Raw genomic sequence first — 13,918 nt, 5'->3', positions numbered from 1 at the left:
GGCGAGAGGAGAGGATAATGGAGGGGAGGTAGGGAGGGGAGTCAAGAATGGGGAAAAATGGCTAAATTGTCAACAATGGATGGGAGTACAGATGACATTAGCAGCGCTGATTGTTGTTGGACACTGGCAGTACTGATAGATGATACAAGCCACCACTTGAAAGCTCAGGCGAATTCAAAATAACAGAATCACAAAAGTGATGCCCAGCGGTATGATCCATTGCGCCCGAGCGTCACGAAAGTGACGCCCCGCGGTTGAGGGGTTAAAATACTACAGTCAAAACTTGAGGTAATAGTAATATAAAAACACACACACAGACTAAAAGGAAGAGGATGAACTGAAATGCGCTAGTCCCCATGGGTTACAACTGTTTTCTGTTTTTAAGAAAATATGAGGGTAGGGCTGTAATACCCATCATGCTTATCAGTAGGAGCCCCCACAAACTGGAAAAGGTGCCACCGCATGCCAGATAACTTAATGTAAAATGCAAAGGTGTGGTCAACTTGAATTACCCTCTGTTATACCCTTTTTTGTGTTACTTTACTGACAATAGGATATTTATTGATTTATATACATATAATACTGGAGAAAAAATGGCTTATTTATCCAAATATCATAGAAATGGAAGGTTGTCATTTGCATCTGTCTCAGTTTAGGGACAATGTACATGCAATTACTAATATGTTGCTTGAGTATCGATCACTGTCATGTTCTTAGGTGTTGGATGTACATCTGTAAGGACAAATGGTAAATGTTGCTTGAGCATCGGTCACTGTCATGTTCTTAGGTGCTGGATGTACATCTGTAAGGACAAATGGTAAATGGGTATAACGAAATTGTATCTTACTTAACAAATGAAGGAAATATGGTACTTAAACAATCAAAGATTGTATGAACCCACTGAGCTCACATGGAGGGGCTTTCTCGTCGATAGCGTCGCGTAGTTTGTGTGTCCGCTGCCAGGGGCCCAGGGCGGCGCTGATGATGTGTATACACCACACCTGACACGTGAGCCTTTTGAAGTCAACCAGATGAATCCAGAAAATATAGTGCCATGGTCCACTGCACAGCTGAAATATTTGTGGAAAAATGGACTGTAGCAGAACTGCGACATTTCATCAAAGCAAGAGGAATATACCACGTTGTATACACCGCTTCCCGTCCGACCAGCGAAGTTAAGCAACGTTGGGTCTGGTTAGTACTTGGATGGGTAACTGCTTGGGAACACCAGATGCTGTTGGCATCCCTACTTGTCAAGTGGGGTTGGTGGAGGATTAGTGCCCCTCCCTGTAAAAAAAACAATTAACTCTAAGCCCTTGGCCACCCCGTTTGGGATACATGGCGTCTGGCAATGAATGAATGAATGAAGAGGAATAGCATTTCTTCAAAAATTCAGGTTGCTAATCTCAGCCCTGTAAGATTTTGGCCGTACAGTTCATACTATTATTAAGTGTATAATGGATAGAATCATGTCAGGAGTTGCCAAATGAATGATTACATTCTTTGGAAACTGTATGATAAATTTTTCCAACAACCAAGATTTGTAACTATCAATCTATCTATCTATCTATTGCCAGACACCACAATCCTGTAAGTGGTGGCCATTTGACTTCGAGTTACAGTACCCTCGCGTCCAACACGCGTTAGTCCAGCACGATTCGGGTCCAGCACGGAGAGCAATTAATCAGTATTATTTAATACGATTTAATTACTGCAACACGAGTGTGTTAGCATAACACGCACAGAGCTCCGAGAAGTGGGCGAAATCCGCAGAGTTCACTCTAGCACGATCACCCCCGGTCCAACACGGTCATACTGGACATTCCCATGATGATGATAGCCAATGAAAACTTCTGATCAAGTAGCCTTCCCTGACCGCTATCGTGACGTGATCATGATGCCGCCCAATTAAAAACGCTTCTGGTGTCACGTGATGTTTTGTTTAAATTTCTCCCGCCACAGCGCCACTCAGTCGCATAATTGCATTGGAAGGTGCTTTTTTCTTGCTGCATTTTCTGCCCTTGTTACTGCATTTTACCCTGCTCACGATGCTTAGGAAGCCTTCTGAGAACCCCAAGAAGCATCGGCACCTCCCTCAGGCCACCAAGCTAGAAAGCATCGAGAGGAAGAAGAAAAGGGAGAGGAAAGTTGACATTGCCAAGGCCTACGACATGAATGATGCCAACGTGAGGATCATAATAAAAAACAAAGACAAGATCCTGGCAGCCGAAGGCTATCACACCGCACTTCATACCAGGTTTGCCGAGGATATGATGGTAAATCGGAACGGTAACGTGGTAAAATTGCCGACGATACCACGGGCATTTGGAATTCATCTGGATGGATTCCTGCCGAGGATATGACGGGCAAAACAGTGTGACCAAAACCCAGGCGACTCGACAGAGAATGTATCGTACTACAGCATTGAACATTTAGCCTGACACTGAATACATATTAATATTTTAGAATAAATATCAATCGTTTTGAAACCCTTCTCATCGGCGTGCGTACCAGTTTATAAACAAAGTTGCTTCTCCTTATTCTCTACCGAGTCAGCGACAGCGATCACTTTCCACGGTCACGAGACGGGGCTCTGGCAACAGTGTGAGAAGCATGCACTTTGCTGAGGATTAGAGTGCTAGGATAGGCAGAAGCAGGACCTTCCATGGCTGTGGACGAAGATAGTGATTCTGAGTGTGATTTCGAAGGATTTATGAGGGAGGTTGAGGAGGAGCAACAGCCATTACCCGCTAGTGATGCCAGCAGCCATCTTCCGGGGACCCAGTAGGCCTACCTACAGCCTTGGATACCACCTTCCATTCCCAGCAAGCCCACCAACACAATCCTAAAAGGTTAGTTATCATTCATAGCACAGTACCATTTATTATAATTATAATAGTACCAGTATATGTATAGGTATATGGTAGGTATTTAGGGTGACTTTTCTTAGGGTTGCTGACATAATTCATTTTTCCCCATAAGCTCTGTTGTTAGTCCAACACGTTTTTGGTCCAACACGTGACCCATGCATGACAATCTTACCGTGCTGGACACGAGGGTACTGTATTTGTTTTACGGGAAGGGGCACTAACCCTTCACCAACCCACTTGTTGACATGTAGGGAGCACGTATGGTTTGGTTATATGATTACCACCCAGCGTTGTAAATGGTTTCTTGGCTTACAGGAAAGCATTAGACTTGTCACTCAATGTAAAGCCACCTGAAAAGGAAAGAAGAGTAATAAGAAGTGACAGGAAAGATGGGAGAAATAGGAAGAGAGGATGGCAGGCACAGAAAAAGAATGATAAAGGCTAAGGAAGAAGTAGACAGCACTACATCAAGTGAGTGGATGATGGTCGCCACCACTTAGTAAAAATGTGCTGAGTGCAAACACATATGATAAGCTTTCATGACATTTAGTAAACTGTATGGAGAACTTTTTAGTGCACAATAAATCTCATCTAGGGCTTCAGTAAAATATCTAAGATGAATTTAATACTGGTATAATGCTATATGCACGAATAATAATCCCGATAGGAATTTTTTAAAGGAACGTACACCAATTCTGAGCTGGTAGTGACCCCACGCTATTTAGTGATCCGTCAAACACTGGGAACTTTCAGGAGCTTGTGGGGGCTCTGATTACTGTAGTAAATGCAGACACTAGTAAACATACAGTTCTGAGTGTGGGAAGCAAAACAGGTCACAGGAATCCATGTCACTGATTGAAGGCTTAAGTTTGTACTGGTATAGCACTTCCATAATGGGAAGGTCTGTGTCATTGCTGCTACTATCAAGGACTTTGAAGTCAGTTTGTTTGAAAGAGTGGTCGTGTTTTTGTGAGTGGTCACGTATCGCTGAGTGTGGGGGATTGGTTAACAACTAGCCTATTCAAACTGAACAACCTAAGTGCTCATGTATTCATGTTTTCTTTTTTTTTTTTCTTTTTTCACCTATATGTACCACCCTGCAGCTGGCAAATGTAAGCATCTAAACAGCTGAAGCTTGTAAGTGTGTGGGGATAGTATCTTTTATCCTAATGAAATTCTGAAGAGTTTGGGGGGGTTTTAAATGCAACCCCAAGTGACATCTGTGGAAAGTGTTCAGCAAGAGGTGTCTGGAGTTTTTTCCTAAGCTTGTAGTTAAGGGGTCCAGTGTATGTTGTGAGAAAGTATATGGTGTTTTTCAGAAAAGTAGTGACTTGGACCTTAGAAGCCCTTAAAAATATATTAATCCTCTTGGCTGCGATGTTCTGTTTAAAAGGTGTGATCGACAGGCTTCGATGTTCCATTTAAAATGCACAAATCAATTTCAAAAGTTGCATCCTGTATTTTGGCACAAGTACTTTGTGTATTCATCCGCCCATGCTTGGGATTGCCAGTTCATCGTTTTAACACTATAACGCTTGAATTATGATATGATTAGAAAAAAAAATTATTCGTGCTTTTTTCTTTTTCTCAGTGCTGAAATTAAGCCGTAATTTCATTCAGTTTTGAGAAATATATATTATACAAAATTTTATTCAAACGTAACAAAATCGTCACGGTCGTCTTTTACCATATAAAACACCTGTACATATGTAAAAGAAATTGAGGAAGTAAGGAGGATAGGGCCTTATAAGAAAGGGGAAACAAGACCAATGAGAGTCAAGTTTACATCAGAAAGTGTAATAAATGAGATACTTAAAGTGACCTGGAAATTAAGCAAAGAGGCGGGGATGGAAAATATTATAATAAGAAAAGATCTGAATGAAGAAGAAAGAGAAGCTTTAAAATCATTAAAGGAAGAAGTAAAGGAAAAAAATGATAAGAGGACAGAGGAAGAACGTAATACTTTTTTTTTGGAGAGTATTGGATATGAAAGTAAGGAAATGGTATTTAAGGAAATAGAAGTGAAGGAAACTAAGGGGGATGGTTGTGAAAGATCAGAAGTTGAGGAAGTGGTACGGACAGAGAGTAGGAGAGAAGAGGGTATTAATAATGTCAAAAATAATTTGAAGGTGATATATACTAATGTTGATGGTTTCATATCGACAAGGATCGAAATTAATGATTTCTTGAGAGAACATGAACCTGATGTCATGTGCTTTGTAGAGACCAAATTAAGAGAAGATATTGATGTTCATTTGGGAGATGGTAAATACAAACTGTGGAGAAAAGACAGAAAAGAAAAAAAGGGAGGAGGAGTGATGATAGCAGTGAAGAACAACATAAATGTAGATACTGTGGAAATGGGAGAAGGCAGGGCTGAAGTGATATATATGAAATTAGAAACTGGAGAGAATGTTAAGAGAGATATGGCGGTAGTGTATGTTCCCCAAAGACGAGAGCATGGAAGGATGACGAATACCATGAGATGTTGTCAGATATGGCTAGCTACTTGCAAAAAATAATTGAGAAAAGCAATAATATAATTTTTGGTGGGTGACTTTAATTGTAAAGAGGTGAACTGGGAGGAATGGTACTCGGGAGGCGGCGAGGATTCGGGGGGTACTATGTTATTAAATATAATAATGAATAATGTGATGACGCAGTGGGTCAAAGAAGAGACACGGTTTCGAGGTGAGGACACACCAGCAAGGTTAGATTTACTGTTCACCAAAGAACCTGATGTAATAGAATCATTGGAATATCTCTGTCCTTTGGGAAAAAGTGATCACGTGGTCATTGAGTTCCAGATGTTAATAGGAAACGTCGAGCCAAGAGACGAGCTTCATAGACAGGGAAGATACAACTTTGGCAAAGCAAATTTTACAGGATTGAGAAACTTTTTTGAAAATGCGGATTGGAGAAAATTCAGAGAAACAAGAGAGATACAGAGGAAGTGGGATATCTTTCTAGACCTCTATAATTTGGGAGTGGAAAATTTGTACCAAGAGTAAGAGGGGAAAGAAAACAGGAAAAAGGAGTGGTTTAATAGAAGGTGTATGATAGCCAAAAAAGAGAGAGATAAGGCGTGGAACAATTGGAGAAAGAGAGGTAACGACAGAACAAAGGAAGAATATAAAAGAACAAGAAACGAATACACAAGAATACGTAGGGAAGAAGAAAGGAATTTTGAAAAAGGTATAATTGACAAATGCAAGGATGAACCCAAACTGTTTTATAGATTTGTTAATGGCAAACTGAAACAAAAGGAAGGAATCACCAAGCTGAAAGTAGATGGAGAGGTCTTTAATGATGCGGCAATGCAAGCAGAAATAATGAACAAACGTTTCCAGTCAGTTTTCACTAAAGAAAAGGAGCTTGTGGAAGGGGAGGGAGTGATTAGAAATGTTCCGGTGATGAAAGATATAAAAGTGGAGGTGCAGGAAGTGTATAAATTACTGGAAACTCAAGATGTAAGGAAAGCCCCAGGACCTGATGGAATTTCTAATTGGGTACTGAAGGAATGCAGAGAACAACTGGCGGATAAAATTCACAGCTTAATTGTATGCTCACTGGAAGAGGGGAAAATGCCAAAAGAATGGAAGAGGGCAAATGTGGTACCAATTTACAAGGGAGGAAACAGGGAAGAACCCCTGAATTATAGACCAGTGTCTCTAACCAGCATGGTCGCAAAATTGTGTGAGAGAATCCTGAAAGACAGATGGATAAAATATCTGGAAGAGATGAATATTTTGGCTGAATGTCAGTTTGGATTCAGAAGTGGAAGGTCATGTGTTTCAAACTTGTTGAGCTTTTACTCAAGAGCGATTGATGTGGTACAGGAGAGAGATGGTTGGGTGGATTGTGTGTACTTAGACTTAGAGAAGGCCTTTGACAAGGTACCTCATAAGAGACTAATGTGGGAAACTAGAATATATAGGAGGACTAAAGGGGAAACTTCTGGAATGGATGAGAGACTTTTTGAGAGACAGACAAATGAGGACAGTAATAAAGGAAAAGATGTCTGGATGGAGGGAAGTAACAAGTGGAGTCCCTCAAGGCTCAGTGTTGGCGCCAGTAATGTTCCTGATTTATGTAAATGATATGGTAGATGGAGTGAACAGTTATGCGAGTCTGTTTGCTGATGATGTAAAGATCTTGAGGAAGATAGAGGTTGAGGAGGATTGTAAAATACTGCAGGAGGATTTGGATAGGATACACAATTGGAGCCGGACGTGGGAAATGAAATTTAATGTAAAGAAATGTAAAATATTGGAAATGGGTAAAAGTACCAGGAGACCATCACTGAATTATTTTTTGGGTAATGAATTAATCACAAAAAGGAGAGAAGAGAAAGATTTGGGAGTGCTGGTCCAAGATAGTTTGTCACCAGAAAAGCACATTAACAAGATAGTTGGAGAGACTTATAAGCTCTTGACTAACATAAGAGTAGCATTTCATTATATGGATGAGGAAATGATGAAAAAATTGATAGTGGCCATGATCCGCCCCAGGTTAGAATATGCAGCGGTAGTGTGGTCCCCACACAAAAAGAAAGATATAAACAAGATTGAGAGAATACAAAGAACAGCAACCAAGATGGTCCCCAGTCTGACAGACCTGTCATACAGAGAGAGGCTGGAAAAACTGGATTTGCCTTCGTTAGAGGAAAGGAGAAAGAGGGGAGACATGATTGCGGTGTTCAGGACCATGGTGGGAGTAGATAAAATTGACAAAGAAGATCTGTTTGTATGGGATAAGAGAGCAACAAGAGGACATGGAATGAAATTGAAAAAGTCAAGCTGCTTGAAGGATATCAAGAAATATAGCTTTCCTTACAGAAGTATAGACTTATGGAATAGCCTGGACAAAGAGATCGTCCAGTCTAAAAACATAAACGAGTTTAAAGTTAAATTCGACTTATTGAGAAACAGCGACGGAAACCCACGAGCATAGTACATTCCGTGTATATCACAATTAGGTATATTCTTAAATATTTGGAACGACTTAGACAAAGAGGTGGTGCATAAGAAAAACATTCATGTGTGTAAAGGTAGACTTGATAAATGTGGATATGGAGACAGGACAACACGAGCATTGCTCAATTCCTGTATACTACAAATAGGTAAATACATTCTAATGTTTGTCCTGTACTGTGCTAGGCATAATATATTGCAGAAAAATACCAAAACAAGTAACACTGTTTTTTTCCACAAAAAAATACAATGCAAAATCAAGTTACCAACTGGTTATCTGAGTATGTATCGAACATGACATTCAAGAACTTGCTTCATAAAATACAATATAAAATAGTTTTCTTAATTGCAAAAGTATTTTTTGTGTGGGTAAGCAATCATTCAGCATAACGGAAATGTATACTGAAGTTTCTCTCTCTCTCTCTCTCTCTCTCTCTCTCTCTCTCTCTCTCTCCCTCCTGCATGGCTCTAACTGGCTCTATTGGATGTGGTGCTGCCTAACTGATGCTGCTTGCTTGCCTTGCTTAGATTTGCTCTCTCTCTCTCTCTCTCTCTCTCTCAGGAGGTTTTATTGTTTTTTCCTCTCTTCTGCAGTCATATACTCGTATTTACCTTCTCGTCTTTCAAATTCTCTCTCTCTCTCTCTCTCTCTCTCTCTCTCTCTCTCTCTCTCACACATTCCTGCCTGACTCTGTTGGATGTGGTGCTGCCCAAGTGATTCTGCTTGCTTGCCTTGCTTAGATTTGCTTGTTCTCTCTCCCTCTATCTGTCTGTCTGTCTGTCTCTCTCTCTCTCTCTCTCTCTCTCTCTCTCTCCTGCCTGGCTCTAACTGGCTATGTTGGATGTGGCGCTGCCTAACTGATGCAGCTTGCTTGCCTTGTGTAGGTTTGCTTGTTCTCTCTTTCTCTCTCTCTCTCTCTCTCTCTCTCAGGAGGTTTTATTGTTTTTTCCTCTCTTCTGCAGTCATTTACTCGTATTTACCTTCTCATCTTTCAGATTCTCTCTCTCTCTCTCTCACTCCTGCCTGACTCTAACTGGCTCTATTGGATGTGGTGCTGCCTAACTGATGCTGCCTGCTTGCCTTGCTTAGATTTGCTGGTTCTCTCTCTCTCTCTCTCTCTCTCTCTCTTTCCTCTCTCTCTCTCTCTCTCAATCTATCTATCTATCTATCTATCAATATTTATGTCTCTATCTATTTATCTATCAGATGAAAAAAAAAATCCCAAAATACTCAACAGGATGATTGACTTCTGGCAGGTTCATTGTTACCTCGCCGTTCAGGTATGTCCAAAGCACTATTTGTACCATCCACTAGAAAGACGAAGTGTACAAAATCGTTACATACGAATAATCATCGTGAAATATGTGTATTTCGTGTGTATTATGCGTGCTTTTCACACCTATACAATCAGCAGTGACTTATCTACAAGTTCTGATTATACTAAGTATAGCACTGACCTGTGAAAGTACATGAACAGGTGAAAAAACAGAGTAAAGTTGCTGCACCCCACACCAGCTGACTCTCTGTAAACAGAGGCAAATATGCCAGATACCGCCAACGAGTGATGTTGCCAACCCCTCCCCTGTGCTCAGTAGAACGTGACGTAATCGTCACACTCGCCAGCCACTTCATCTAGTTGGTAATTTCTGCCTAGCCGTCATTTATTTCAAGTGTTATGAAATCGTTACGGTCGGCAATATAGGGTTAACATCCTCCACACCGCATCGCACTGCCACCTTCTACAGTAACCCTTCTTACAAACAGGACGGCAGAGCACAGTCACGTTCCACACCTTGCCATGAACAACACTCCTCTACCACCATTCTTCTCATTTCTGTAATGTCTACTAATGCAGACTCTCGTAAAGAGCTACAAGAAGAATTAAATAAACTTCATGAATGGAGCAGTACATGGCAAATGGAATTCAATGTGACTTTAGAAACGGACTCCCGTGGGAGTTGTTGTATGCTGATGATTTGGTGTTGATTGCAGAGAATGAAAGGGAGGCGGAGGAAAGGTTTAGGAATTGGAGAGATGGTATGGGGCAAAAGGGTTTAAGGGTAAATGCAGATAAAACAAAAGTGATGATATCTAGGGTTGGTGGCGGTACTGTCAAAGACGAGGGAGAGTGGCCATGTGCAGTTTGCCACAAGGGAGTGGGAAGTAATTCCATCTTGTGCGGTGTGTGCGATAAATGGGTGCATAAGAGATGTAGTGGTATCAGAGGTAGACTGCGAGATAATGCTGATTTTATGTGTGCGGCATGCCGGGGTGAGCAGGTGGAGATCGTCAGACGTGAAAGGATTGAACTTGCTGGTGAATCTCTTGAGTGTGTGGAAGAGTTTTGTTATTTGGGAGACATGTTGTGTGCTGGAGGTGGGGCTGGAGCTAGCTCTGTGGCTAGGGTGAGAAGTGGTTGGAAGAAGTTCAGGGAGCTCTTGCCTCTCCTGACATTGAGAGGGCTCTCCCTACGTGCTAAGGGGTCTTTGTATGCAGCATGTGTTAGGAGTGTAATGCTGTATGGCAGTGAGACCTGGGCAGTGAAGGAGGAAGACATTCGCCAGCTCAGACGTACAGAAATGACAATGATTAGGTGGATGTGCAGTGCGTCCCTGCATCCAAGGCCTGGAGGGGCTGGGTTTACAATGGAAGAGTTGAGAGGTAGGATGGGACTGGAGTGTATTGGTGTTGTGATGAGGAGAGGTAGATTGAGGTGGTTTGGACATGTGGAGAGGATGGGGGATGATAATTGGGTGAGGGGGTGAGAAGTGTTAATATTGGGGGTGGGGTTGTGAGGGGTAGACCGAGAAAGACATGGGACGAGGTCATTAAGTGTGACCTTAGGGTTAAGGGACTGAACAGGGAGGCTGCAATGGATCGTGCAGCGTGGAGAGCCGCCATTAGGTGACCAAGGCTGACACATGCAAGCATGTTGGAGACACATGCAAGCATGTTGGAGCCTTTGAAAACGAAACGAAACGAACAAGTGTTGTAACGCAAGAAATTTTACTCGCCTCTAATGCCAAGTGTAATGAAGAGAGTTTTGATATGCCAGATAATGTGATTCTGAGGATTTTAGAAAAACACCATCAATGTGAATGCTGGGAATTTTAGAGAAATGTATGGCTTTATGAGAAAAGAGGTAGCGTGATTATAGAGAGGGCGTGAGTAGTTGGATATTAGCACACCTTGCAGGCCACTCAACCTCGTTTGTACCACTCCTTGGAGGATAGCAAAATTCAGACTCAAAATGACAAACTAAGATTTACTAAGTATTAAGAACTGAGATACAGATTACTCTTCAAACTGGGATTGACACCAAACAAAATATAATGAGGATCTATATCACCAGAAATGAGAATCTTTGCAAAACTAAAGTCTATCTATCTGTCTATTGCCAGACGCCTCAATCCCGTTCAGGGTAGCCACAAACAAATTGCCTCCACGTCGCCCTGTCCCCCGCCATTTCACTGCCCCGCTCCCAACTCACACCCCCCTCTCTCATATACCTCTCCACCTCATCCCTCCATCTCATCCTCGGCATCCCACTCCCTCTTCCCCCCTCCACCTCACTCACATTCACATACACTCTCTTCATCAGTCCTGCATCCTCCATCCTCTCCACATGGCCAAACCACCTCAGTGTATTCCTCCTAACGCTTCCTATCACATCCACATCCACACCACAACACTCCCTTATATCCTCATTTGTCAGCCTATCTCTCCATGTGACTCCACAGGCTCCTCTTAAATAACTCATTTCCACTGCTCTCACTCTTGACTTGTGTCCTTCCAGCAGTGTCCAAGCTTCACTTCCATACATTAGAGTTGGTATCACAATACTGTCATGTAGTAACTTTTTCACTTCCATGGTCACTTCCCTGTTTCTTATCACTGCTTTCAAGGAACCAGCAACCTTTCTTCCCTGCTTCTTATCACTGCTTTCAAGGAACCAGCAACCTTTCTTCCCTGCTGTACCCTTTCAAGCACTTCACCCTCCAAACCTCCATCCTTACTCATGACACTACCCAAGTACTTAAACGTACTCACATTTTCCAATTTCTCACCATCCAACCTCGCTGTACATTCACTGACTTCACCTCACTCAAAGACCATCACTTTTCTCTTCCCTACATTCACCTTTAGATTCCGTTTCTTACACACTCTCCCAAACTCATCCACCAAGCCTTGCAGCTCTCCTTCATCTTCACTCAACAACACAATATCATCTGCAAACAGCAGTACAGGGAGTTTCCAAACACTACCCTCTCTCATCAGGGCCACTCCAACATCCACTACCCTACCTTGTACCTCTTTTATTACCCCATCCATGTACAGATTGAACAAGCATGGAGACATGACACATCCCTGTTTCAACCCAACCTTCAAACAGAAAAATTCACTCAGTTCACCATCCACACGCACTGCAGCCTTCGCACCATCATACATACTCTTCACAGCATTCAACAACTTCCCATCTACTCCATATATTCTTAATACTCTCCACAAACCTTGTCTATCCACCCTGTCATATGCTTTCTCCAAATCCATGAAAGCCACGTACAACTTCTTTCCCTTCTCTAGAAACTTTTCCACTAAAGATCTAAGAATGAATATCTGATCTACACAACCTCTTCCCTTCCTAAAGCCTTCCTGTTCTTCTCCAACTAATTCCTCTGTTCTTTCTCTAACTGTCAATAAGTATCTTACTAAAGTAATATTCAGTAATCAGGATTTACAGAAATATGTATCTTTACACACTAGATTAACATCCCAAAAACACTGGTACGCATGGATATAATCCCGTGGTCTCTGACGGACTCGTTGGGAAGAAACTTAATGATTATCATCAAAGAATATTCTCTAAGACTAAATACACGTTAAATGAAGAATCTTGTATAAACTAGACACAATAGTCAAAAGGACCAATAATCACATGGACCGTAATCAATTGGATAAATGGACCAACCGATATTTACTTTGATTCCATGAACTACACGGTGGGGGGGAGTGATTTAGTTTGTTAGCGGTTAGGCTGCGGCTAGAACGCTCTAGTCCTTGGGATGCTAGCCACGGCCCTCCATAACTCTCGTCTGCAACGATGAAAAGAAGCGATGATCTCATTATTCAGCACAAGAAGGATCAGGGGAAAATATCACTGATTTAACTCACGAACATATATGATGACTTAATACATGAGGGAGAGAAAATGGGAAGGGGGGGTAAGAGCTTGGGCACTAACCTGCAACAATGAAAAGGAGTGAGGATCTGAATTGTTTGGCGCGGCTTCTCGCCTTTTATGTGCATCAAGACAGTATTCGGGAATCGGCTAAAATTTTAACTGATTACTTTATACTATTATCGATTCTTTTGCATTTTCAAAGAATACAAAAGATACGTTTACACTCAACATATTTAGGAAAGTGACTTACGATGTTGAAATTTTTGTAATAAGCTTGCAGGAACTTTAATCATAATGAAGCCAAATTAATTGAGAATTCGGACAGTTTTATTACCCTTTGTCGGTTACATGCCTACGTGACTGCAAACAGGATTCAGCGACAAACTTCACGCTTCACAAATGACAATCTTCAATATTCTTACTTAAGACATTCTTAGCTTACCACTGCATAATACAAAAGGGGAAATCTATTAACTTCGGCAGGTAAATCTCTAGAGTAGAATATAAAAGGAAGATATTCGCGATTTTTGACATCTGCTAAATTTCATGGTTACACGTCTCTGTTGGGAAGCAGTTGGTTCATTATTCACATTAATACTTGACTTAGTACTGCCAGTATCAGAATCATGATCACATTATGAATATCAACCAAGTCTAGATTTAAAAGTAGAACTTTATGGTTAGATTATGAGCTATACTTATAATACTTAAACTTAAGATTACACTTACAATACTAGCTTATACTAACTTACACTAATACTTAAGATTATGGCACTACAGTTACACTAATACAGTAATCACTCTAATATCCGGACGCCCAATATCCGAACATCCCCACTATCCGGACATAAGAATGTTTCATACTGTACTTTTTTTCCATACAATACTTACC

General features: G+C 41.4%; 1 protein-coding gene and 1 pseudogene across 1 annotated transcript in view; both read left to right on the top strand.

Moving 5' to 3' along the window:
• Positions 1-13,918, top strand: part of LOC145393722 (uncharacterized) — an 848,279-nt gene that overhangs the window by 26,638 nt on the left and 807,723 nt on the right. The window lies entirely within an intron of this gene.
• On the top strand, positions 1,124-1,243 carry LOC145393900 (5S ribosomal RNA; annotated as a pseudogene).

This window comes from Coenobita brevimanus, chromosome 25 (genome assembly GCF_032717465.1).
Source record: "Coenobita brevimanus isolate Jiangsu-jjx chromosome 25, ASM3271746v2, whole genome shotgun sequence".
Taxonomy (NCBI): domain Eukaryota; kingdom Metazoa; phylum Arthropoda; class Malacostraca; order Decapoda; family Coenobitidae; genus Coenobita; species Coenobita brevimanus.
The sequence above is the reverse complement of the archived record's forward strand: the minus strand, read 5'-3'. Positions and strand labels throughout refer to the sequence as shown.